This window comes from Phyllobates terribilis, unplaced genomic scaffold, assembly GCF_046119375.1.
Source record: "Phyllobates terribilis strain yellow unplaced genomic scaffold, ASM4611937v1 Scaffold_4__5_contigs__length_816908805, whole genome shotgun sequence".
Lineage (NCBI taxonomy): Eukaryota > Metazoa > Chordata > Amphibia > Anura > Dendrobatidae > Phyllobates > Phyllobates terribilis.
The window spans coordinates 527,861,719-527,888,327 of NW_027362764.1; the positions used below are offsets into that span (position 1 = coordinate 527,861,719).

At 43.8% G+C, this 26,609-nt stretch overlaps 1 protein-coding gene across 1 annotated transcript in view; it reads right to left on the reverse strand.

The window, feature by feature from the left end:
• Nucleotides 1-26,609, reverse strand: part of GALR1 (galanin receptor 1) — a 625,922-nt gene that overhangs the window by 24,968 nt on the left and 574,345 nt on the right. The gene's annotated exons all lie outside the window — the stretch shown is intronic.

Below are 26,609 nucleotides of genomic sequence, written 5' to 3' on the forward strand. Positions count from 1 at the left end.
TATAGGCAGGCAGGGTATATAGTAGACAGCAGTGCACATAGCACAAGATGCTCCATTCCAGTTTTGTCTGCTGCTGCTGTTAGATATTTCTAGAAATAGGCCAAGGTCTCAGGGGCCAGGAATAATTTTTTTGGATCTTAATCCTCATTATTTGCTTAAAAAGGAATCCAGAGAACACAGTTGCTCTGTGCCATTTGCTTGTTGGCACTGCAGAATACTGCCAGGTTCTTTCCATCTTACAGCGCTAAAAATCCAGCTGTTTAAAACTGTGGTTTGTCCGTCACACGGATCACATATAATTGCGCTGAAAATACTGTGATTTCTGGCCTCCATTAAAAATTTGTTTCAGTGTGTCAGTGAAGCAATTTACACCAGATTGCTGTTCAAAATAATTACCTACAGGCCAGCTATTTAAAACTGTGTTTTCTCCATCATACAGATCACATATACGTTTTCAGAAAATACTGCCATTTCTGGACTCCATTAAAAATTTGTTTCAGTGTGTCAGTGAAGTTATTGACACCAGTTTGCTGTTCAAAATAGTTACCTACAGGCCAGGTATTTAAAACTGTGGTTTGTCCGTCACACGGATCACATATAACTTCGCTCGAAATTCAGCCATTTGTAGTGAGCGTGGAAGATTGTCCTCCATTTAAAATGGGCAAGGCGCGAGGCAAGGGACTGGGAACTGGACATGATAGTGATGGTGCATGCAGAGGCCGAGGCCGTGGGAAAGCTGAAATTGTGCCACAACAAACACGCACATCTTCTCGCTGGAACTTCCTGTCCCAATTCCTAGGAGACCGCAGCGCACCACTATTGAACCCAAAGCAGTGTCAAAAGGCTGATCCCACACTTGGACACTCTGAAAAGCTGTTCACTTTTCCATTTGTAGATTCGGGCCTCTCGCCTAGTCCACTTGAAGTGGGGCAAGAGAAGATTGCATGTAGCGATGCCCAAATATTTGAGCACCCACGGTCAAACGAAGGCGACGGTGGAAAAGTGTCACAAGAGGTTGACGATGATGAGACTCAATTGCCAGAAAGTCAGTGGGAGAACCAGGGTGCGGAAGTGGAAGACAAGGTGGTGGATGATATAGTAACTGACCCAACCTGGCAGGAGGACATGCAGAGCGAGGACTGCAGCACACAGGGGGAGGGAGGCAGAGCACCCACACAGGTAGAAAGAAGCAGTGTGGTGGCTGCAGACAGAAGGCAGGCAACCGTTCCCCATAACACCAACATGAAGGAAGTTGCCAGTACAACTGGTAGGTCTTCTCGAGTATGGTTGTTTTTTAAAGACTCTGCCGATAACCCCAAAAAGGCCATTTACACCACCTGCCAGGCCAGCATCAGCAGGGGTGGCAAAACTACCAGCCTGACCACCTCCTGCTTGATCAGACACATAGCAGCAAAGCATCCAACTTTGTGGGCCGAACCCCAGTGTCCAGGAACAGTGTCTGCGGGAGGCACCACTGTTTCTTCTGGTGTTGTGCATGTACTCCAATCCCCTGTCCATGGTGCATGCGAAGATGCAAATAGCAGCATCAGGAAGCATGTCTACGTCCTTGTCTCAGCGCAGAGTTCAGTTGTCCATACCCCAGTCCTTGGAACGGAAGCGTAAATATGCAGCCAATGCCCCACAGGCCACAATACTAAATTTCCACATTTCATGACTGCTTGCGCTCAAAATGTTGCCTTTTAGACTTGTGGAGATGGACGCATTCCACAACCTGATGGCGGCGGCCGTCCCTTGGTACTCGGTCCCCAGCCGTGACTATTTCTCCCAGTTTGCCGTCCCCGCATTACACAAGCATGTGTCCCAAAACATTAGCCGTGCCCTCAACAACGCAGTTATCCGGAAAGTCCACCTAACCATGGACACGTGGACAAGTGCTTGTGGGCAGGGATGGTACATCTCGATGACGGCACACTGGGTTAACATAGTGAAAGCCGGGACGCAGTCGGACCTTGGGACGGAACACGTCCTCCCGATGCCAAGGATTGTAGGTCCTAGGTCAATCAGGGTTTTCCCCATAGTCTACAGCTCCAGCACCTCATTCTCCTCAGCCTACTCCTCCTCTTCACACTCAATCTCCGAAATGACCACATCAGTCACATGCTGGAAGCGCTGCAGCACTGCCTTGGCCAAGCTGCAATAGCTGTGCTGAAGCAAATATGCTTAGGTCAAAAACCGCACAATGCTGAAGAGTTTTGCACAGCTCTGAAAGAGCAGGCAGATCTGTGGCTCACACCGCTGAACCTACAGCCAGGCATGGTAGTGTGTGACAATGGCCAAAACCTGGTGGCGGCTCTGAGGCGAGGCGAGCTCACACACTTACCATGCCTGGCCCATGTGCTTAACCTCGTGGTTCAGTGGTTTCTCAAAACCTACCCGGAGCCGCCGGATCTGCTTGTTAAAGTACGCTGCCTGTGTGCCCATTTTAGAAAGTCAACTACAGCTTCTGCCGCCCTTGCCGTGTTTCAGCAGCTTTTGCAGCTTTCGGCTCACAGACTGGTGTGTGATGTATCCACGCGTTGGAACTCTACACTGCAGATGTTGGGAAGGATTTGTGAGCAGAAGAGGGCTGTTGTTTATTACTAGCATCAACAATTCCGTCTGTATTCACTTCAGACTCCACACATAAGACCTCAGGAGTGGACATGGATGTCAGACATATGTACCATCCTCCAAAACTTTGAGGACTCCACCAAGATGGTGAGTGGCGATGATGCCATAATTAGCGTCACCATCCCGCTTCTCTGTCTTCTGAAATGCTCTCTGCTCACAATCAAAGAGGATGCATTGCAGGCGGAGCACGATGAGATGGAGCAAGGAACCATACAGGGTGATTACACACAGCCCAGCCTTATCTCATCCCAAAGTGGATTGGGTGACATTGATGAAGATTAGGAGGAGGAGGTGGAAGAACAGGAGCTAATTTCATGCGCTATAGACGGTACTACCTGCACAACTGTCATACTGTCTGGAGGAGGAGGAGGAGATCATGGTCACTCGTCATCTTGGTGAGGGCACTGAAGTCTTGCCTGTTAGCAGTCTGGCATGCATGGCTGAGTTTATGTTACACTGCCTTTCCCATGACCCTCGCGTTGTCAAAATTTTGGGTGACAATCATTACTGGCTGATGTTACTTCTAGACCTACAAGGAGAACTTTATATCTCTTATTCCTGAGATGGACAGGCCTACAAAAATGGGGCAGTACCAGAAGGCCCTTGTTGCGGAACTATTAAAAAAATTCCCATCTGAAAACGCTGGCAGTAGAGGTCATAGTTCGTTGGACAACCAAGGACTACAGGTGAGAGAGACACAACTCTAATCCAGCAGAGGCAGGGGAAAACTGGCAAAGTTCTGGGAGAATTTTCTCAGCCTCTCCCATTGTACAAGCCCTGAGGTGCGGGTACTCTCACAAAAAGTGCAAAGTTTTGGAAGATGCTGAGGGAGTACCTTGCCGACCATACCAACGTCCACTTTGATTCCTCTGTGCCTTATAATTATTGGGTCTCCAAGCTGGATACGTGGAATGAACTGGCTCTCTATGCCTTGGAGGTCATGGCCAGGGGGTTTTTAGTGTTGCAGGTGGAATAATAACTGATAAGCGCATCCACCTGTCAACTGAAAATGCTGACAGGCTGAGTCTTATAATAATGAACAAGGGCTTGATTGGGCCAGGGTGACCGAGGTGCGTGATGCAACATCCACATAATTTTTTTTAAAGGGTGTTTATGATGCCTGGAATTTTTTTTTTTTTACAGTATGTTCATGTATACCCTCCAGGGGTAAATGTTTGTCAGCCCATACACTTAGTGCATGGGCATTAAAAGTATAGGGGCATGGACAGTCACAGCATGGATATTAGCACTATAGGAGACCCGCTCCTTTCTAATGGGAACATTTTTTATGAGGCCCTCCTCCACATCTATTCCAAGGGGCATTGGTGTGCCTCCCAATTTTTGGCAGCCCTTGTATTCACTGCATAGGCAAACACAATGGGAGACCCACTTCCTAATAATGGGAACATTTTTTTTCAGGAGGCCCTCCGCTACGTCTCTTCCAAGGCGCATTGCAATGCCTCCAAATTTTTGGCAACCCTTGCATTCACTGCATAGGCAAACACAATGGGAGACCCACTTCCTAATAATGGGAACATTATTTTCAGGAGGCCCTCCTCTAAGTCTCTTCAAAGGTTTATTGGGGTGCATCCAAATTTTCAAAGTGGTATTGGGGTGCATCCAAATTTTGGGCAGCCATGCCACTCACTGCATATGCAATAACAGTATAGGAGACCCACTCTTTAGTAATGGGAACAATAAAACATAGTCAGCTAATGGCTCTCTAAGAATAGTGAGGGCCAGCTCCTGGCCTTTAAGAAAAGTAAAGGCCGCCTGATTGCCCTATAAAAATAGGCTTTGTGACTTTCAGAGTCCCTACTTCATAAATGAAACACGATGTGCCTGATTATATCACATACACCACATGGCCAGATAAGGTTGTAAAATGTTAAAATGACATTTCCTGGTGAATGCATTTGTCACGGTTGAAAGCAATGCAAAAGTGAAAAAACGCATCAAAAATGCTAAGTGTGAACATAGCCCAAGGTGTGGAGGAGTATTTTTGCTTTTGGCTATTTATTTTGCCTTATATACAAGTCATTACCCTGGAAAAGATGTTCCTTAACATATTTCCCAGGAAAATCCATTTTGGTTTCGTTTTTGTATGTTTTATTGTGAGTCCATAAAAGTGGCTTGACATCTCTGACAACTTTGTTGACAGCAGTGACCTGGGAGTCAGAAATGCTTCCAGGAGTCTTCCCCATGCTGTTCCCATGTCATTGGAGCACTGTTCCCACCGATTTGGGCAATTTTTATGTCCTCTGCAGACCGCCGGGGGGAACCGTCTGAAAAATGATCGAGTTTCCCATAGACTTACATTGGGCTCGTTGCTCGGGTCGAGCACCCGAGTATTCCAATGTGCTTGACCTGAGCATCGAGTACCCGAGCATTTTAGTGCTCGCTTCTCACTAGTAATTACTGTACAACTTGAGAAGATAGTGTAGATAGTGACATGGGCAGAAGTAATGAAATTGGGGATCTCATGGGGGAGGGGTTAGGACGGTCAATAGAGTTAGCAAGATTAGAGGTACAGAGAAATACTTAAAGTGAATATACACTAATGCCAGAAGCCCCACCAACCAGATGGAGAAATTAGTATTAATACTGTTGAAAGAAAATTATGGTATGGTGGGGATAAAGGAGACACGGCTGGATGAGAGCTTTGACTGGGCTGTTAATTTACAGGGCTATTGTCTGTTCAGAAAAGACTGTACAAATAAGTGAGGGGGAGTGGTTTGGTTATATGTAAATCGTCCATAAAACCCATCCTGCTTGATGATATATGTGAGGCTAATGAAAATGTAGAGCCCCTGTGGATAGAGATAAGGGGAGGGAGAAAGACTATTAACATACTGATAGGGGTATGTAATAAGTCTCCAAATATAATGGAAGTGGCAGAAAATATCCTCATAAAGAAAATAGATGAGGCAGCAAACCAAGGAGAAGCATCCTGAATAGGACCTGTGCAAAACATAAACCCTATGGGAATAAGCAAGTTAGAAATAGGAGGAAACCACAATGGATAAAAATAGCTGTAGGAGGTGCAATAAATGACAAAAACAAAGCTTTTAGAGAATTGAAGCAAAAGGGTAGTGACGAGGCATTAAAAAATTATAGAAAAATATTTATGTAAAAATCCAATCATGGCAGCAAAGATAGAGGGAGAGAAACTGTTTGCCAATGAAGGTAAAAATAATCCAAAAATGTTATACAATTATATAAACTGTTAGAAACTGAAAGATGATAGTGTTGACTCGCTCAAAAATAGTCTGGGGGAAATGGTGGAAGAGGATGAGGGAAAGGCCAATCTGCTAAATTCCTTTTTCTCTTCAGAATTTATACAAGAAAATCCCATGACCGATGACATGATTAAGGATATTAATAATTCTCCACTAAAAGTCACCCACTTAACCAAGCAGGATGTACAGCGTTGCCTTAAAAACACTAAAGCAGGTAAATCCCCAAGCTCGGATGACATACACCCCTGAGTACTGCAGGAATTAAGTATAGTTATAGACTGTTATTTTTAATATTCACAATTTCCATAATAACAGGGTCTGTACCATAGGACTGGAGCATAGCAAATGTGGTGCCTTATTCAAAAAGGGGACAAATTCTCAGCCTAGAAATCATAGGCCTGTAAGTTTAACCTCGGCTGTATGTAAAATCCTTGAGGGTTTCCTAAGAGATGCTATTCTGGAGTATCTCAAGAAGAATAACCTCATGACCCAATATCAACATAGTTTTATGAGGGATCAGTCTTGTTAAACTAATCTGATTAACATCTATGAGGAGGTAAGCTCCAGACTGGACCAGGGAAACACAGTGGATGTTGAGTATATGGACTTTTCAAAGGCATTTGATACAGTGCCACACAAAAGGTTCATAAATAAAATGAAAAAATGGGACTAGGGGAAAAATGTGTAACTGGGTTAACAACTGTCTCAATGATAGGAAACAAGATATGGTTGTTAATGTAACACACTCAGATTGTGTCACATTTAACAGTCGAGTACTACAGTGGTCAGTATTGGGCCCTCTTAAATATATTTATTAATGACCTTGTAGGGGAATTACAATATTTACAGATGATACTAACTTCTGCAAAGAAATCAATACAGAGGAGGATCATTTAATATTACAGAAAGACATATGTAAGTTGGAGGCTTTGGCTGAGAAATGGCAAATGAAATTTAATGTAGATAAATGTAAGGTTATGCTCTTGGGCAGAGAAAATAAAATGTACAATTATGTACTAAATTGTCAAACACTGGGTAAAATGCTCACTGAAAAAGACTTGGGTGAATGGGTAGATGGCAAACTCCACTTTAGTGATCAGTGTCAGGCAGCTGCTGCCAAGGCAAATAAAGTAATGGGATGCATTAAATCATCAAAAAAGGCATAGATGCTTGTGACCACAGCATAGTTTTGCCTCTATGTAAGTCACTAGTGTGGCCACACTTAGAATACTATGTACAGTTTTAGTCACCGGTGTATAAGAAGGATATAGCTGAACTAGAGTGGATGTAGAGAAGAGCGACCAAGGTTATTAAGGGAATTAGTGGACTACAATACCAAGACAGGTTATTAAACTTGGAGTTTTTCAGTTTAGGAAAACGGAGGCTTAGGGACGATCTTATTACAATGTCCAAATATATGAGGGGGCAGTACAGAGATCTTTCCAAAGATCTTTTTACACTTAGGCCTGCAATAAGGACAAGGGAATATCCTCTATGTCTAGAGGAAAGAAGGTTTAATCATAATCACAGACACAGATTCTTTACTGTAAGAGTAGTCAGACTATGGAACTCTCTGCCGCATGATGTTGTAATGGTTGATTTACTACTAAAATTCAAGAAGGGCCAGGATGCCTTTCTTGATAAATATAATTTACAGGTTATGCGCACTAGATTCTGTGATGGTGCATTGATCTAATCAACTAGTCTGATTGCCGTATGGAGTCGGGAAGAAATTTTTCCCCTAATATGGAGCTATTAGTGTCTGCCCCATGAGGTTTTTGCCTTCCTCAGGAACAACATGTTATGATATAGGTTGACCTCAATGGATATAAGTCTACCTTAACCTTATAACTATGAAACTTTTCTCCTACTGACTTCCAGTGTCATCATTGAATCTTGAGTGATCATTGACTCGAGTAGGTTGAAGTCCTTGGCAACTTCCAAATCATCGCCGCCATTTCAAATGTGTCCCGGTCGTAACTGGCAGTAGTCAATATCTTTGTCTTCTTTGTATTGAGTAACAGTGCCATGTTCGAGCTTTCCATCTTGACACTCCGTAATAAGTCCTTCATTCCATCTAAGCTTGTTGCTATCAATGTTGTATCGTCTGCATATTTAAGATTGTTGATGATTCGTCCAGCAGTTAATATTCTCAAAAATTCAGTCAGCACAGAGAGTGAGGTCTTATACACAAGAATCATATATGGAAACTGAGCGTGGATATAAATTAAATCACCAATTTGGGAAGTAGAGGAAACTGAATTACTCCCTTGGCTGGATTATTTATTAGATGTGCAGCAGTATATCCACAGCAGTTAGTTTTTTCAATAGCCTTAAAGAGACATTATCCCTATTCGGATAGGGTTCATTGGACCACATGATATGAATAATCCTATATGGATGTTTCACTTGGAGAATTACAGACACTGCTATAAACTGAATAGGAGACTAAATCTGAGTTAATAATTGATCCACTATATCTGGCTGAAATAGCTACACTAGTATCCAACAAACTACAGCTCATTTTAGTATCCACTCAATAAACCACCCTTTGGATATTGGAAGATTGTGGTTTCCAATGTCACTGATTGGTTGTCAGTGTGAACTGTAGCACTGTTTATAATGCTAGATAGATCCACAACATAGTATGGTGGAATTGTTATACTTTTAGTGCATATAATAAAGGATATGTTTTACTATATTGTTAATCTCATGCAGACGTCCATGGTTTTTCATGTACACAAAAAACTAGTAAAAGTTTCATCAGTGTTTTGGATTCTAATTTCACTAGTGTTTGGTCATGGTATCAGTTTTTTTCCATCCAGTATTTGATCAGTGATTTCATTTTTGTGAAAAATAAAAGGGAAAAATAAATTGTACTTTTAATTTTAATCCTCGATGCCAGTAAAAAAATCATTTCTCCATGTGTTTGCAAGGACACATGGTCAGCAAAAAAGAACACAGCCATATAAATAGCCCTATAAATTATAATGGGTACGTTTTTATTAGTGAAAATCTCCAATAGAACATGTATGTGATTCACGGATATCTGAATGAGGTGTTATGATTATTTTATACCCACACCTGTACCTATGACAAGAGTTATCCACTGTATCTAGAAAAAAAGTATATCGTTTTGTACAGTATAATCAAGGAATCAGGAATAAGGCAATTACAAAAATTCTAGGGCATACTATGCTTATTTCTTAATACTTTGCAGAAGTTTCGTTTATTAGCTGCTATTTTATGTTTTAACCCATTCTGAGATTGGAGGAACTAAATGTCTAGTGTTGGGTCCCCATTTTTTATGCAGACTCAGGAGCCGAGCTTGCACCATACCTTCAGATCAGAGTTCCACCTATGACAGCTAATCCCTTAAATTTTGCTGTCAATCTGTGACACACCGGCATTTAATATGTGGTCTATGTTTATGCGCCATTCCACATGCTCAAAAACCCAAATTTGATGCAGTCGTGGACTACCAATGGGTTGCCATTGTACCAGGGACTTGCAGAAGGCCCCTGTGCATATCATTATGGTGAACGGGGGCCTATAGCTGTCCTTCACAGGAGACTGTAAGTTTTACAATATGCAGCAATCCAGTGTTATTGCAGTTTACAATATAAGTCATCAGACCTCACATAGTGCCATAAAAATGAAAACGTTGTGCCGACAGAATTTTTTTTTTTTTTTTACAAATTTACGATTTTTTTCTCACCACTCAAATAAAAAAAAAAGCTATATAAGTTTGATATTACAGTAAATGTACTAACCAGGAAAATCATGGTATGAGGTAATCTTTTCAGTTCGCTGTAAAAGCAAAACTCAAATTATAATTGCAAAATTGCATATTTTTTTCTTAATTCATTGGGTTAGAATATTTTTCCCCTCTCCATTACAGCAAATGATAAAATGAACGGTGTCGTTGAAAACGATAACTTGTCCCTCAAAAAATTATCTCTAATACGTCTATGTAGATAGAAAAATAAAAAAAGTTATGGCTTTTGGAAGAAGGGGATGAAAAAACTAAAGCTCAAAAAAGGAAAATCGCCCATTCTGGAAAGGGTTAACAATGCTTCCTTGGTAATATTCCAATGTTAAGAAAATTTGAGTAACATTTAGCTAAATAATGTACACTTTTCTCTTTGCTTCATTTCAATTGATATTGTGCATTTTTCTCTTCTATGCACATGTGTACTGTATATTTTAAAATGTCAAAGTAATTTCTAAGCATGCCACTACAAAACTAATGTAGAACTACTTGACCTCTTTACAGCAAAATCCAATGTTTAAAAGAATGTAAAGGCTACAAGTGAAACAGAAGCATTATTTTTCCTGCTAAATTAGAAGCCTGTTGCCATGAACTCAATGAACTAACCAAGGCTGTAGAATCAGTGAGCCAAAGAGTAGACTTCAACTCCGACTTCGCTGTTTTTTAACACTCTACTCCAGCTGTGACTACAACGCCTTCATATATGGTTAATATTTAGTAATAAAAATTTATTTCACTGAAATGTTGATCTATTGGCCATGGAGCAGCATGAAGATAACTAATATAAAGGATAAGAGAGAATACAGGAGAGGTAACACAAAAGATAACTGTTCTCTCGCCACTAGAAAACTATGATTTTCACTTTTTTTTTAATAAATAAATACGAGCCCTAGATTGATAGGACATAACATTTAATAATTTGAAATGGTTCTTATATTTTAAGACAGATATTAAAAATGTATAGAATATCAATAACTGATAATATTGTTTTAAAGCTCCAGTCTATACATTTCTACGCAATAGCTCAGACTCAACAGCCCTCAATTAACAATAGTATTGAAAAGCACTAAAACTAGACTAAAACTTGGCATATGTAGGTAGTGTCTGCGCCACACGTTATGAGGAAGCATTGATTCAGGCTGAAAGTTATGTAAATTGACTTAAAGCAGTCACTAAAATTTCAATGGTAAGCTATAATTAGTAATGCCAGTACCTTGTTCAGATTACTTATTTTTACGGCCGTAGCAAGGGAATATTATAAAAAAAATAACCTATTATCATTGATTCAAGCCTCCACCCTCGCACACTCCTCCATTGATCTTATGCTAATGCCACACAGGTCGACTTGAAGTAACCGTTTTTTTAGTTAATGACGACTGAGGTATTAATCACTGAACTCAAACTGGAAGTCATCAATGACAACTATGAATAAGAAGAAACTAGCAGTTAGCTGAAAGTAAATGTTCACTAATGTTTGTATCACACTTTGTTTTTGGGTCAAGATTCTATCATTAACTTCCTTAATATTCTTTATGGCAGTTCAAAATTAGTTTATTTCTAAAATAGAGTTCAATATTCCTTACATAGTACTAGTGATCAATGATAACATTTTGATGTGAGGGCGAAAAAAGTTTCCTGGATGTGATAAGTTTATTAGTTCTTGAATGGAGGGGGTGTACCTTACAACACCCCAAATACCAGCAAGTGCCAGGTTTCCATCATTGTTTATGCAGGCATAGGAAGGTAAGTACAGTTGTGTGCCTGATACTGCACCTCAGTCTTAGTCACTCTGTGTGTAGCACAGCTGCCTTTCAGCACTGAGGTACTAACTTCAAATCACTCCATTGGTAAAATCAGCAATGAGCTTGTATGTGCTCCTTGCATGGATTGCCTCCAGGCACTTTGTTTTTCTCCCACACTCCCATAGAAAGCACATTTCCTGTTCGTACCATACAAAAATGTTTGATTCTTCAAACATATATGTTGACACGTTCCTATTCAACACTTATTCAAATAACTCACTGTTAGAGTTAGTATGATCACGGACTTCCTATAGGAAAATAGAAATAAAATTATAATATTAATCCTAAAGATACTTTCTAGATTTTTCAAAAATCTAATGTAATATTGATATTGCATGAAGTTTGAAAAATCATTTCCAAACACTCCAGCATTTAAAAAGTCATTAAAGTTTTAGAACTCTAAATAATCCATTTGTAAAAAAAAAAGTTTTAATTTAAAATATATCAACAGCTGCCAACAATAATAAAACCTGTCTGTCTGGTTTATGTAGATTTACAGTTAAATGGAGCATATAAAATAAACTGAACAATACGGTCAAACATCACAATATCACAATTTCAATCTCTTAAGGACAAAGCAGTTTTTTGTTTTTCCCCTCCCCTTCTCCCAAGCGCTTCTAAGTAACGTTTTTTATTTTCATGCTGACAAAGACATAGGAAGGCATATTTTTTGTGGGACTAGTCATATTTTTGAATGACATTATCCATTTTATCATAAGGTATACTTAAAAATAGGAACAAAAATCAGATTGAATTGAAATTGCAAAAAAATGAAATTTCACCATTGTTTTTTGGTGAAAATTTTGCACTTAAAAATGCCATGGAAAAATGATTGTCCTGGTCAGTACCATTACGATGACACAAAAGTAAAAATTTTTTTTCATTTAAGTGGTGAAACAAAAATCAGAAATTCATCAAAAAAAATAGCTTAAGTCTGGATTTTTTTAAAACCTGTAACATTTTTATTTTTTGGTCGATGTAGCATTGTGTATGTTTGTCTTTTGTATGGTGACTAGACTTTTCATTAACACTATTTTAGTGTAAATACGACAATTTGATTGCTTGTTAATGCACTTTTTGTGGAGCTGCGGCAAAGGATGGTGAGCTGCTGTGAGCAGTCTTTTTAAAAAAGTGAAGCAATGAACCTAAGAGCCACGCCAATGCTAATACTTCCTGCAAGATGGTAAAGGGCTGGCACTACCAGAATAGTAATAATAATAATAAATTAATAAATTAGATCAACTCACTGCTATCGAGGAGAAAACATGCAAAAATCAAGAAAAAGAAGTACATAATGGCAACACTTACTGTTGTTTCTCTTCAGGAAATATTAAATCTTGCAAGTTATCGCTGGATCTCTCTGCTTACTGAGTAGAGAAATCAGTAAGTGTTACCATATCCGTGGCTTCTCGAGTCCTCCCTACACTTTATCAGAAGATTGCTCATCGTTGCTCCACTGTCCTTCACCAGCAGTAAATACAGTACAGACCAAAAGTTTGGACACACCTTCTCATTTAAAGATTTTTCTGTATTTTCATGAAAATTGTACATTCACACTGAAGGCATCAAAACTATGAATTAACACATTTGGAATTATATACTTAACAAAAAAGTGTGAAACAACTGAAAATATGTCTTATATTCTAGGTTCTTCAAAGTAGCCACCTTTTGCTTTGATGACTGCTTTGCACACTCTTGGCATTCTCTTGATGAGCTTCAAGAGGTAGTCACCGGAAATGGTTTTCACTTCACAGGTGTGCCCTGTCAGGTTTAATAAGTGGAATTTCTTGCCTTATAAATGGGGTTGGGACCATCAGTTGTGTGGTGCAGAAGTCAGGTGGATACACAGCTGATAGTCCTACTGAATAGACTGTTAGAATTTGTATTATGGCAAGAAAAAAGCAGCTAAGTAAAGAAAAACGAGTGGCCATCATTACTTTAAGAAATGAAGGTCAGTCAGTGCAAATATTGGGCAAACTTTGAAAGTGTCCCCAAGTGCAGTTGCAAAAACCATCAAGCTCTACAAAGAAACTGGCTCACATGAGGATCTCCCCAGGAAAGGAAGACCAAAAGTCACCTCTGCTTCTGAGGATAAGCTTATCCGAGTCACCAGCCTCAGAAATCGCAGGTTAACAGCAGCTCAGATTAGAGACCAGGTCAATGCCACACAGAGTTCTAGCAGCAGACACATCTCTTCAACAACTGTTAAGAGGAGACTTTGTGCATCAGGCCTTCATGGTAAAATAGCTGCTAGGAAACCACTGCTAAGGACAGGCAACAAGCAGAAGAGACTTGTTTGGGCTAAAGAACACAAGGAATGGACATTAGACTAGTGGAAATCTGTGCTTTGGTCTGATGAGAAAAAATTTGAGATCTTTGGTTCCAACCACCGTGTCTTTGTGCGACGCAGAAAAGGTGAACTGATGGACTCTACATGCCTGGTTCCCACTGTGAAGCATGGAGGAGGAGGTGTGATGGTGTGGGGGAGCTTTGATGGTGACACTGTTGGGGATTTATTCAAAATTGAAGGCATACTGAACCAGCATGGCTACCACAGCATCTTGCCAGCGGTATGCTATACCATCCGGTTTGCGTTTAGTTGGACCATCATTTATTTTTCAACAGGACAATGACCCCAAACACACTTCCAGGCTGTGTAAGGGCTATTTGACCAAGAAGGAGAGTGATGGGGTGCTATGCCAGATGACCTGGCCTCCACAGTCACCAGACCTGAACCCAATCGAGATGGTTTGGGGTGAGCTGGACCTCAGAGTGAAGGCAAAAGGGCCAACAAGTGCTAAGCATCTCTGGGAACTCCTTCAAGATTGTTGGAAGACCATTTCCGGTCACTACCTCTTGAAGCTCATCAAGAGAATGCTAAGAGTGTGCAAAGCAGTCATCAAAGCAAAAGGTGGCTACTTTGAAGAACCTAGAATATAAGACAAATTTTCAGTTGTTTCACACTTTTTTGTTAAGTATATAATTCCACATGTGTTAATTCATAGTTTTGTTGCCTTCAGTGTGAATGTACAATTTTCATAGTCATGAAAATACAGAAAAATCATTAAATGAGAAGGTGTGTCCAAACTTTTGGTCTGTACTGTATATCATTACAGATTTCCCTGCCACACTGTAGCTTCTCTGTCTATCACTATCACACTGGTTTCTGCTGTGATTAGAGCGCTTTCACTCCAATCAGAGCACAGACGAGTGTGACAATGATGCATGGTGAAGCTGAGGGGAAGGGGGAAAAAAATTCCAATAAAATAGCAGTATGTCCCAGGGAGCAGCGCTTTTCTGGTCTCTAGGCCTGCGCATGCACATTAAAAGCATGAGTGCTGCAGGGCGATGAATAAGAAGCTGTGCTATCCAAAAAAGCCTCCATTGAAAAAAAGGTACATAAAACAGGTTTTTAGGTAGATACTGACTGCATTAAATATCAGTATCTATTTAGTTTATTTTATTCACTTGTATAGCTTTGTTAATTCCACAGCACTTTACAGACATTATTGACACTGTCACCATTGGGGCTCACAATCTACATTCCCTATCAGTATGTCTTTGGAGTGTGGGAAGAACCAGAGAACCCAGAGGAAACCCACATAAACACAGGGAGAACATACAAACTGTTTGCAGATGTTGTCCTTGGGGAGATTTGAACACCAGACCCCAGTGCTGCAAAGCTGCAGTGCTAACCACTGAGCTATCGTGCTGACCTGTCTAAAATAAATAAATATATACATATAATTCGATTTTTTACTTTTTAATAAAAGTAACATTTTTGATGATCTTTAAAAATACTGTTATCTCTTGGTTCTTTTTCTACCTGTCTGCCTGTTCTTTTAGTGTCTCAGTTGCTAGCTCTTCTTTACTTCTTCCACTTGCTGTCAGGGTTACTCATAGGTCAGTCCTAGGTCCACCTACTCTTTTTCCTCTACACAACCCCTTTCATCTGATTTGGCTTTCAGTACCACCAACCTTCAGATGACAACCACCTGTTAGGTAGTGTTATGCCTTATAGCTGGGTATGTTACTGCAATGAAAATTTTGAATTTTTGTAATGTACCACCAATAAAATTAACCAAAGACCAAATAAACAACGACCAATAATCTTTATTGAAACACATACAAGAAATACAAAACATGTAAAAAAGGAGGCAGCAAACAGTGAGGCTGAAAGTGGGAACACCTGAACATCTATATGTATATCCCCCACAGTTCCACAAAATATATTGTATATAATATGTGAAGCATTTGGTGACATCTAGCTGAATAATAAAATGAGTAAAGTGCAATAATAGTAATAAGTATAAATGCCACAGTGGGAATGATCAAATATAAACTACCGTATTTTTCGGACCATAAGACGCACTTTTTCCCCCCAAATTTGGGAGGAAAATGGGGGGTGCATCTTATGGTCCGAACGTTGCGTACCTGCCGTGGTGGTGGAGCGGGATCTCCCTCCTTGGCCGTGGTGGCATCAAAGGAGGAGGAGGTGAGATGCTGCGGGTGTCTGGCTGGGGGCCAGCATGGGTTGAACTGAATGCGGGCTGTGTCTGGCTGCGGGCCGGAGCGGTGAGCAGCGCAGGTTTCCGGTGTGCGTGGTCACTTCCTGAAGCTGTGATCCACAGGAAAATGGCCACCCGAGCCGGCGCATGCTCTGATTTGTAGCTCGGGCGGACATTTTCCTGTAGACCACAGCTTTAGGAAGATGGCCGCGCACACCGGAAACCTGCGCAGCTCAATGCCCCGGCCCGCAGCCAGACACTGCCCACATTCAGTTCAATCCACGCTGACCCCCAGACAGACACCCACAGCCCCCAGCCAGACACCGGCAGCATCTCACCTCCTCCTCATCCTCTCACCGCCCCGGCCCGCAGTCAGACACTGCCCGCATCCAGTCTAACCCCAGCCAGACACCAAGGGCCCCCAGCCAGACACCAAGGGCCCCCAGCAAGTCACCCGCAGCACCTCACCTCCTCCTCCTTTGCTGTTGCCGCTGCCACCACCTCCACCACTGGTCCTGGTCTCCAGGCAGGCCTCAGCGACACGCAGGCAGGCCCTTATCGCCAAACACTGGCCCCAGCCCTCAGCCAGGCCTAGGGCCCGGCCCCCAGCCATGCACTGGGCCTCAGCCAGGCCCCCAGCCATGCACTGGGCCTCAGCCAGGTCCCGGCCACCAACCAGGCCCCGGCCCCCAGCCTGGCATCAGGCACCAGCCATCTCTTCTGCTGCAGCCGCCAGGTTCCTGAGGGAGGAAACGGAGGGCCCTGCAATGTTGCTCCACCCCAACTCCCCGCTGCTGGAGCACTGGATTTCTGAAGGACCCTGCCTCCTGTGACCCTCACTCCACCGACCCCCAGGTAAGATACTGTACCTATTAAGACTATAAGATGGACCCCATCTTATTTAAATATATATTTTTTATATATTCCACCCCAATATTTGGGGTGCATCTTATGGTCTGGTGCGTCTTATAGTCCGAAAAATACGGTAAATAGCAAACTAAAAGAAATACAAAAGACAAAGATACATACTTGTGGAGGAGACAGCCAGGAACCCACCGCTCCTGGTGTACATTTCACAATGAATGCTTTGCCCTCCCCTGGCTCCAACCTGGCTTCATTGCGGTACATATATTTATATACCCAGATGTTATCAGTGGGATTTCAATATTCTGTCTAGTCCTATGTTTTAATGCATATCTAATAAATATTGTTTTTATAGGAAATTTTTTCTTATGCCCTGACTGTTTAACCCATCAGATGCTACGAGATGATAATGGTAATATAGTATTCAAACTGCAATATTCACCAAACAAATGTAATAAAAATAAATTAATTCATATGTATCCCCAAATGGTGCTAATGGAAGCTAAAATTAATACTGTAAAAAACAAGCCCTTATTTAGCTACTTTGATGGCTGGTGTGGTGTGTCTCCTCTCTTCATTTTTCTAAGGCAAATATCTCTACTCTCCTTACTTGAGGATGCACTTAACGCAAATAGGTGTAAATACTTTTATGCCCAAAATTTACAGAACTATTCTCGGAGTGATACATTTATTGGCTAACCAGAAAAAATATGTTTTCAAGCTTTCAGAGAACAGAGACTCATTCCTTAAACTGGTTTACAAATCATTCATTTGTAAATTTGACTGAGGAAGGAGACTCTGTGCACTGAAAGCTTGCAAATATATTTTTTTAGCTAGCCAATAAAGGATTCACTTCGAAATTACTTTCGTCATTTTTGGGCATAAAAGTATTTACATTGATTTTTTCTGGCTAACAAGGTACCACAATATAACTTTTCATTGTACACAAATAGGCGTAAGCCTCCATCTCAAACTGCCCCACCCTCCCCCTGTTGTTGCAACTCCCTGTCTCAATCAATCAAATGACCTGAACCAGGATAAAACTCACATGACTGAAGCTCAAACTAAATCGTTTTTGCTCTTGTTTGGCCCTTAATAAACTCAAGGACACTGCAAATTAACAAATGGTGCTTACTCAATCCCAGTGCTTCCCACTAATGGAAGTTTCTCCTGTGCCTGGCAACACTATCTCTGTGTCTGATCTCTACTGGCAGAATGGTCCCTTCCTTTCATGCTCTCAAAGACACTACAAGAGTTTTCAGGACACATGTTGGGCTGGCCCCAAGCTAATCCATGATCCATGTTTTATTTCCATCTAGTGTACATCTAACTTTCTGTAAACACATTGCAGTACTCTGAGGAAACGGCTTGAGGCAGTTTCTAAGAATATGTTCTGATAAGTATTCATTTATTTTTATCTTTGCCTTACTCGGCCATGTATATATATCATCTGACCACTTATGACTCTTATTTAACCCTTTGACTACACTATTTTATTTGATTAGATTTATTCTCTGCACTCTGAACCACAGTTTGCATGGTGCTACTATATGTGTCTTTTGCTTATTTAAGCTGATACGGTTATTCAGGGAACCATAGGGCAGTCGTCAAGGTGCGGGGATGCCAATTGCTATATACCAGGGTGCCAACCTCCACTGCCAGGCAGGATCAGGTGTTTAGGACAGAGGTCAGGGTTACTTAGCCGCCCTTTTTGTCTATCTGGGTTTGTTGCAGTACGTGCATTTATATACCCAGATTTTATCAGTGTGATTTCAACACGTTGTTAAGTCCCATGTTTTTTAATGCATTCCTAATAAACATTGTTTCAATATGTTTTTTTTTCTTATGTTAGCCTATACCTATTGACCCGTGAGTCAATCAATATTTTTCTGTGAATAGTTAAACAGTCTGGAGGATACATCATCACATAGTGTAACGGGTCTGGGAGGTCGAACCTCTGAGCTACTATACAAAGGGGCAGTCCATGTACGGAAGCGGGTGGCTCCCAGGGAAGGCGGGCAGGTAGTCACGGCAAGTGACAGGGACAGTCTCTGGATAGAAGGGCAGGAGGTCACGGCAAGTGACGGGAACAGTCTCTTGACAGGAAGGTGGTCACGGCAAGTGACAGCAGGGTAGGAGTCTCTAGACAGGCAGGTGGTCACGGCAAGTGACAGCAGGGTAAGAGTTTCTCGGCTGGCTGGCAGGTGGTCACGGCAAGTGACGGCAGAGCCTCCAGGTAGGCTAACTGGCGGGAAGCAGGTGAGCGCTCCCAGGTGAGCGGATAAGAGTCTTTCGGCTGGATGGCAGGTGGTCACGGCAAGTGACGGCATAGCCTACAGGTAGCCTAGCTGGCGGGTAGCAGGTGAGCGCTCCTGGGTGAGCGGATAAGAGTCTCTCGGCTGGCTGGCAGGTGGTCTCAGGCAGGTATCAGGCAGGTATCAGGCAGGTATCAGGCAGGTGCTTCCTGATCCGCAGGCGGACTGTTCCATAGACAGACTGGCGGAAGCTGGTAGACAGACTGTCGGACAGCAGGGAATGCAAGCAGGTAGACAGAGCTGGAAAACAGACTGGCAACGGGACCTGAGGGCTGAAGCAGAGGTGAAAGGCTTTGCAACAACTTTGCTCGGGCACCTCCATTTTGGAGGAGGTGCCTTCTATATGGGAGCTCTACCGGCAATTGGCCGGAGACTCCTTAGGACGGCGCGCGCGGCCCCTTTAAGAGAGAGGGAGCGCGCGCCCTAAGCCCAGTGCCCGGGAAGCGGCGAGCGCTGCCAGCAGCGTGGGAAGAGGACGCCGAGGACAGAGCAGGGAGGTGAGAGGAACGGCGTCTCTGCCTAGCAGGAGGCACAGACGCCGACGCTACAGTACCCCCCCCTTTAAGTCCCCCCTTTTTTAGGCCGGAGAGAAATTTATCAAGGATGAGCGGGGCATGGATGTTCTCCCGGGGCTCCCACGTTCTCTCCTCAGGACCAAACCCCTTCCAATCCACTAGAAAAAAGGTCTTTCCTCTTACCCTTTTGGTGGCCAGAATGCTCTCTACCTCAAACTCGTCTTCAGCGGAAACCGGAGCAGGAGGCGTACCTGTAGACTTGGAAAAAGAGTTAAGTACCACAGGTTTGAGGAGAGATACATGGAAGGAGTTAGGGATCCGCAAGTTGGCCGGGAGTTTCAATTTATAGGCCACCGGGTTGATTTGTTTGATAACTTCCAGTGGGCCGATGAACCGAGGCCCTAACTTGTAGGAAGGAATCTTGAGCCAGACATACTTGGACGAGAGCCAGACTTTATCTCCAGGACGGAATTGGGGCAGATCCAGACGTCTCTTGTCAGCCTGTTTCTTCATCCGCTCGGAGGACTGAAGAAGTGCGGATCTGGTACTTTCCCAAACTGAGGAGAATTCGCTAACAAGAGATTCCGCGGCCGGATATCCACCGAGGCGGAGACGGGAAACGGGATCCGAGGTTGTTGACCGTAGACAATAAAAAATGGGGATTTGGAGGAAGACTCGCTTTCGTGATTGTTATAGGAAAATTCGGCCCATGGTAAAAGATCCACCCAGTCGGAATGGTGGGCATTACCAAAGTGCCGGAGGTAACTGGTTAAACTTTGGTTGATCCGCTCTACTTGACCATTGGACTGTGGGTGATAAGCAGAGGAGAAGTCCAATGTGACCCCCAGCAGTTTACACATGGCTCTCCAGAAGCGAGAGGTGAACTGAACTCCTCAGTCGGATATGATGTGGAGAGGGAGACCATGAGGACGGAAAATATGATGGATAAAGTCTTTAGCCAATTTAGATGCAGACGGAAGGCCCGGCAGGGGAATGAAGTGAGCCATCTTAGAGAAGCGGTCAGTGACCACCCAGATGACCGTACAACCAGCAGAGACAGGAAGATCCATTATAAAGTCCATGGCTATATGCTGCCACAGGGCAGCAGGTATGGGAAGAGGCAGAAGGCGGCCGGCTGGCAGATGTCTAGGAAACCTGTTGCGGGAGCAGGATGCACAGGCTGAGACAAAGTCTACTACATCCTTGTGCAGGGTAGGCCACCAGTAATGCCGGGTAATAAGCAGGAGGGTATTTTTCTGGCCAGCATGGCCAGCAAGCTTTGATGAATGTCCCCAGTGTAGGACTTTCTCACGATCAGTTACTGTTACGAACGTCTTACCGGGTGGAAGATGACTAAGATCCACGGGAGCCACCAGCATTACCTTGGCGGGGTCGATGATGTGCTTTGGCTCCTCCTCTAGATCGGAGAACAAAAAGGATCGAGACAAGGCATCAGCTTTGATATTTTTGTCTGCCGGGCGAAAATGAAGACTGAAATCAAAGCGGGGGAAGAACAAGGACCACCGGGCTTGGCGCGGGTTAAGTCTTTGAGCACTCTGGAGATAAGCCAAGTTTTTGTGATCCGTGTAGATTATTACCGGGTGAAGAGCCCCCTCAAGCAAGTAACGCCACTCCTCCAGTGCCAACTTAATGGCTAACAATTCTCGGTCTCCTATAGAATAATTGTGCTCAGATGAGGAGAAGAGTTTGGAGAAGAAGCCGCAGGTTACCATTCTTCCGGAAGATGACTTTTGGGTGAGCACTGCTCCGGCTCCGGAGGAGGAAGCGTCTACTTCTAAGAAGAATTGTTTGTGGCTGTCCGGACGGTGCAGCACAGGAGTGGAGGAGAAAGCTTGTTTCAAAGACAGGAAGGCCTCCTCTGCCTCGGGCGGCCATTCTTTGGGATTAGCGCCCTTACGGGTGAGCGCAGAGATAGGGGCAGTCCGGGAATAGAAGTGCGGAATGAAGAGGTGGTAGTAATTGGCGAAGCCCAGGAACCGCTGGATAGCCTTTAACCCCTCTGGTCGGGGCCGCTTCTGGATGGCAGAAAGTTTCTCAGGATCCATTCGTAGACCGGTCTGAGAGATGATGTAGCCCAGAAATGGAAGCGAGGTCTGCTCAAAGAGGCACTTCGCAAAATTGCGTAGAGGTGGTTTTGCCTGAGCCTGAGCAGGACCTGACGAATGTCCCTCCGGTGTGTGGGGAGATCCGGAGAGAAGACCAAGATGTCGTCCAGGTATACCACCACGCAGGAGTAGAGAAGGTCACGGAAGATATCATTGACCAACTCTTGAAAGACGGCGGGAGCATTACAGAGACCGAAGGGCATTACGAGGTATTCATAGTGGCCGTCCCGGGTGTTGAATGCCGTCTTCCATTCATCCCCCTGATGGATACGAACCAGGTTATAGGCCCAACGGAGATCCAGCTTGGTGAAGATTCTAGCACCCCTCAGATGGTCAAATAATTCGGGAATGAGCGGAAGGAGGTATTTATTCTTCACTGTGATCTGGTTAAGGCCTCTATAGTCTATGCAGGGATGGAGTGAGCCGCCCTTCTTTTTAACGAAGAAGAAGCCTGCTCCCTTCGGGGAGGTAGATTTCCGGATAAATCCCCGGGCCAGGTTCTCCTCGATTTTTTCAGACTTAGACCGGGTCTCAGCAGCGGACAAAGGGTAGATACGTCCTCGGGGCGGAGTAGCGCCAGGTGTCAAGTCGATGGGGCAATCGTATGGTCTATGAGGAGGTAATGTCTCTGCTTCCTTTTTATTAAAGACATCAGCATAAGACCAATAGGGTACTGTTAGACCAGGTAGATTGGCTGGGGGAGGAGAAGGACGGGCAGGACGAACGGGAACTAAACAAGTCTTAAGGCAGTCCTTTCCCCAGCAAAGGACCTCTCCGGTCTTCCAATCAAGCATGGGTGCATGTTTCTGGAGCCAAGGTAGGCCAAGCAAAAGGGCATGAGAGAGTCCAGGTAGAACATGAATGAAGATGCTCTCAGAGTGCAGCATTCCCACCTGCAGAGTTATGGGTTCAGTGATAAGTTGGATGGGATGCGGTAAGAGACCCCCGTCCAGAGAGGAGACAGATAAGGGTTCGACCAGAGGTTTGGTGGGAATGCGGTATTTCTCTACCAGGGACTGAGAAATGAGATTTCCGGCAGCTCCAGAATCAAGTTGAGCTAGTTCAAAGTAACGGTTCTCCCCGCAGATGATAGAGACCGACAGCATCAGAGATGGAGAGGGTTTACTTTTGTCTAGGGTGACCTCTCTGAGCGATCCTAGACACAGGCGTTTCCCGACCTCTCCGGGCAGGAACTGATCCGGTGCTCCTTACTGCCACAGTAGAAGCAGCTCCCCTCGGCACGGCGTGACTCTTGACGGGTTTTGACCATCTTGGTCTGGTCAACCTGCATAGGCTCGGGTGAGTGCGCCTGGGGAGTAACAGAAGAAGTGACGGGATTCTGGAAGGTAGGAGCAAGGCGAGGAAACATTCTCTCACGGGTGACCTCTTTGGTACGCTTCTGGAACCGGATGTCAATCTGGGTGGCAAGGGTTAGTAAGTCGTAGAGAGTGGTAGGAATGTCCTGACCGGCAAGTTCATCTTTAATCTGGCCGGATAGACCTTCTCAGAAGACGAACACCAGGGCATCGTTATCCCAGGCATGCTCAGAAGCAAGGGTACGGAACCGTATGGCATATTGGCCCACGGTGAGACTCCCTTGACGGAGGCATAGCAGAGATGAGGCAGATGAGGTCCTTCGTCCTGGTTCGTCGAAGACTTCCCGGAAGGCCGTGAGAAAGGCTGGTAGGTTGGACACCAGGGGGTCTCCTCTCTCCCATAGAGGATTTAGCCAGGCCAGCACCTCCCCAGTGAGATAGGACATGATGAAGGCCACTTTGGCTCGGTCGGTGGAAAACTGGTGTGCCAAAAGTTCGAAGTGCAGGGTGCGCTGATTAATGAAGCCCCATGCCTGACCGGGATCTCCCCCAAAATGAGGCGGAGCGTAAAGGCGGGAACCGGGAAAGGATGCCATGGCATTAATGGGCAGCGGCGCTGCCGGGGTAGTAGTTGTGCGAGTGGAAGCAGCTCCCGACGAGGTAGTCAGTGTGTACAGGTGGGAGTGAACACTACGCAGGTGGCCCAACATGGAGTCCTGTTGGGACCTCTGACGGGAAAGTTCATGACATAGGTCCGAGAGCGAGGGAGCTTGGGTGCCACCGGGTTCCATGGCCTGAGCAAACTGTAACGGGTCTGGGAGGTGGAACCTCTGAGCTACTATACAAAGGGGCAGTCCTTGTACGGAAGCGGGTGGCTCCCAGGGAAGGCGGGCAGGTAGTCACGGCAAGTGACAGGGACAGTCTCTGGATAGAAGGGCAGGAGGTCACGGCAAGTGACGGGAACAGTCTCTTGACAGGAAGGTGGTCACGGCAAGTGACAGCAGGGTAGGAGTCTCTAGACAGGCAGGTGGTCACGGCAAGTGACAGCAGGGTAAGAGTCTCTCGGCTGGCTGGTAGGTGGTCACGGCAAGTGACAGCAGAGCCTCCAGGTATGCTAACTGGCGGGTAGCAGGTGAGCACTCCCAGGTGAGCGGATAAGAGTCTCTCGGCTGGCTGGCAGGTGGTCAAGTCAAGTGACTGCAGAGCCTCCAGGTAGGCTAGCTGGCGGGTAGCAGGTGAGCGCTCCCGGGTGAGCGGATAAGAGTCTTTCGGCTGGCTGGCAGGTGGTCTCAGGCAGGTATTAGGCAAGTATCAGGCCGGTATCAGGCAAGTAACAGGCAGGTATCATGCAGGTATCAGGCAGGTATCAGGCAGGTGCTTCCTGATCCGCAGGCGGACTGGTCCATAGACAGACTGGCGGATGCTGGCAGACAGACTGTTGGACCGCAGGGAATGCAAGCAGGTAGACAGAGCTGGAAAACAGACTGGCAACGGGACCTGAGGGCTGAAGCAGAGGTGAAAGGCTTTGCAACAACTTTGCTCGGGCACCTCCATTTTGGAGGAGGTGCCTTATATATGGGAGCTCTACCAGCAATTGCCTAGCAGGAGGCCGGGACGCCAACGCTACACATTGTAACATAGTAACATAGTTTTTAAGGTTGAAGGAAGACTAAGTCCATCTAGATCAACCGATAGCCTAACATGTTGATCCAGAAGAATCCTTGTCCTTTGTATTTCTTTTAGTTTGCTATTTAGTTTATATTTGATCATTCCCACTGTGGCATTTATACTTATTACTATTATTGCTCTTTACTCATTTTATTATTCAGCTGGATGTCACCATATGCTTCACATATTATATACAATATATTTTGTGGAACTGTGGGGGATATACATATAAATGTCCAGGTGTTCCCACTTTCAGCCTCACTGTTTGCTGCCTCCTTTTTTACATGTTTTGTATTTCTTTTATGTGTTTCAATAAAGATTACGGCAATCAGACTAGTTCCCTGGATCAACGCCCTATTAAGGAATCTAGGATATATAACCTGTAATATTGTACTTTTCAAGAAAGTCATCCAGGCCCTTCTTAAATTTTAGTAGTGAATCACTCTACCTACTCTACATGTCAAAGCTGAAGATCTCAACAGAATTTTAACAGCAGTTAAATTATGATGTTTCTTTATTTCTCATAAGCATTATAATGCTTTAATAATCTGTGTGATCAGAAACCCTTTTTAACAAGGAATAAATTACAGTGGCATGTAAAAGTTTGGGCACCCCTTGTCAAAATGACTGTTATTGCGAACAGTTAAGCAAGTTGAAAAAGAAATGATCTCTAAAAGGCCTAAAGTTAAAGATGACACATTTTCTTTGTATTTTAGGCAAAATATATATTTTTTTAATCCTTTACATTTTAAAAATTGCAAAAAGGAAAATGGGCCGATGCAAAAGTTTGGGCCCTCTACATGGTTAGTACCCATTAACAGTCTTGAAAGTATCACAGCTTGTAAACACTTTTTCTGCCAGGCAAGATTCTTTCAATTCTTGTTTGAAGGATTTTCATTCATTGTTCCTTGGAAAATGCTTCCCGTTCTGTGAGATTCCTGGGTCGTCTTGCATGCACTGCTATTTTGAGACCTAGCCATAGATTTTCAATGATATTCAGAATAGGGTACTGTGAGGGCCATTGTAAATCCTTCAGCATGCGCATTTTGAGCTAGTCTATTGTGGATTTTGACGTGTGTTAAGGATCATTATACATTTGTAGAAGCCATCCTCCTTTCAACTTCAGCTTTTCTTACAGATGGTGTTATGTTTGCATCAAGAATTAGTAGAAATTTCATTGAATCCATTCTTCCCTCTACCTGTGAAATGTTCCCCCCACCATTGGCTGCAACACAACCCCAAGTAAGATTGATCCACCCCCATGCTTTATGGTTGGTGAGATGTTCTTTTCCTGAAATTCTGTGCCCTTTTTTCTCTACACATAGCTTTGATCACTGTGGTCAAAGAGTTCTACTTTAACTTCATTGGTCCACAGGACTTGTTTCCAAAATCCATCAGGCTTGTTTAGATCTGCTCTTGCATACTTCTGATGCTGAATTTTATGGTGAGGACACAGGAGACATTTTCTTCTGATGACTCTTCCATGAAGGTCATATTTTTGCAGGTGTCTCTGAACAGTAGAACAATGCACAACAACTCCAGAGTCTTCTAAATCTTTCCGAAGGTCTTTTGCAGTCAAGCGGGATTTCTGATTTACTGCTCTAGCAATCCTACTAGCAGCTATCACTGAAATTTTGCTTGGTCTTCCAGATTATATCTTGATCTCCATTGTTCCTGTTCACTGCCAATTCTTAATTACATTTTGAACTGAAGAAAGGGAACTTGAAAAAGCTTTTCTATCTTCTTAAAGCCTTCTCCTACTTTGCTGGCCTTCACCGTTTTTCATTTTCAGAGTGCTAGGCAGCTGCTTAGAAGAATCCATGGCTGCTGTTTTTTAGTGCAAGGTTAGAGGA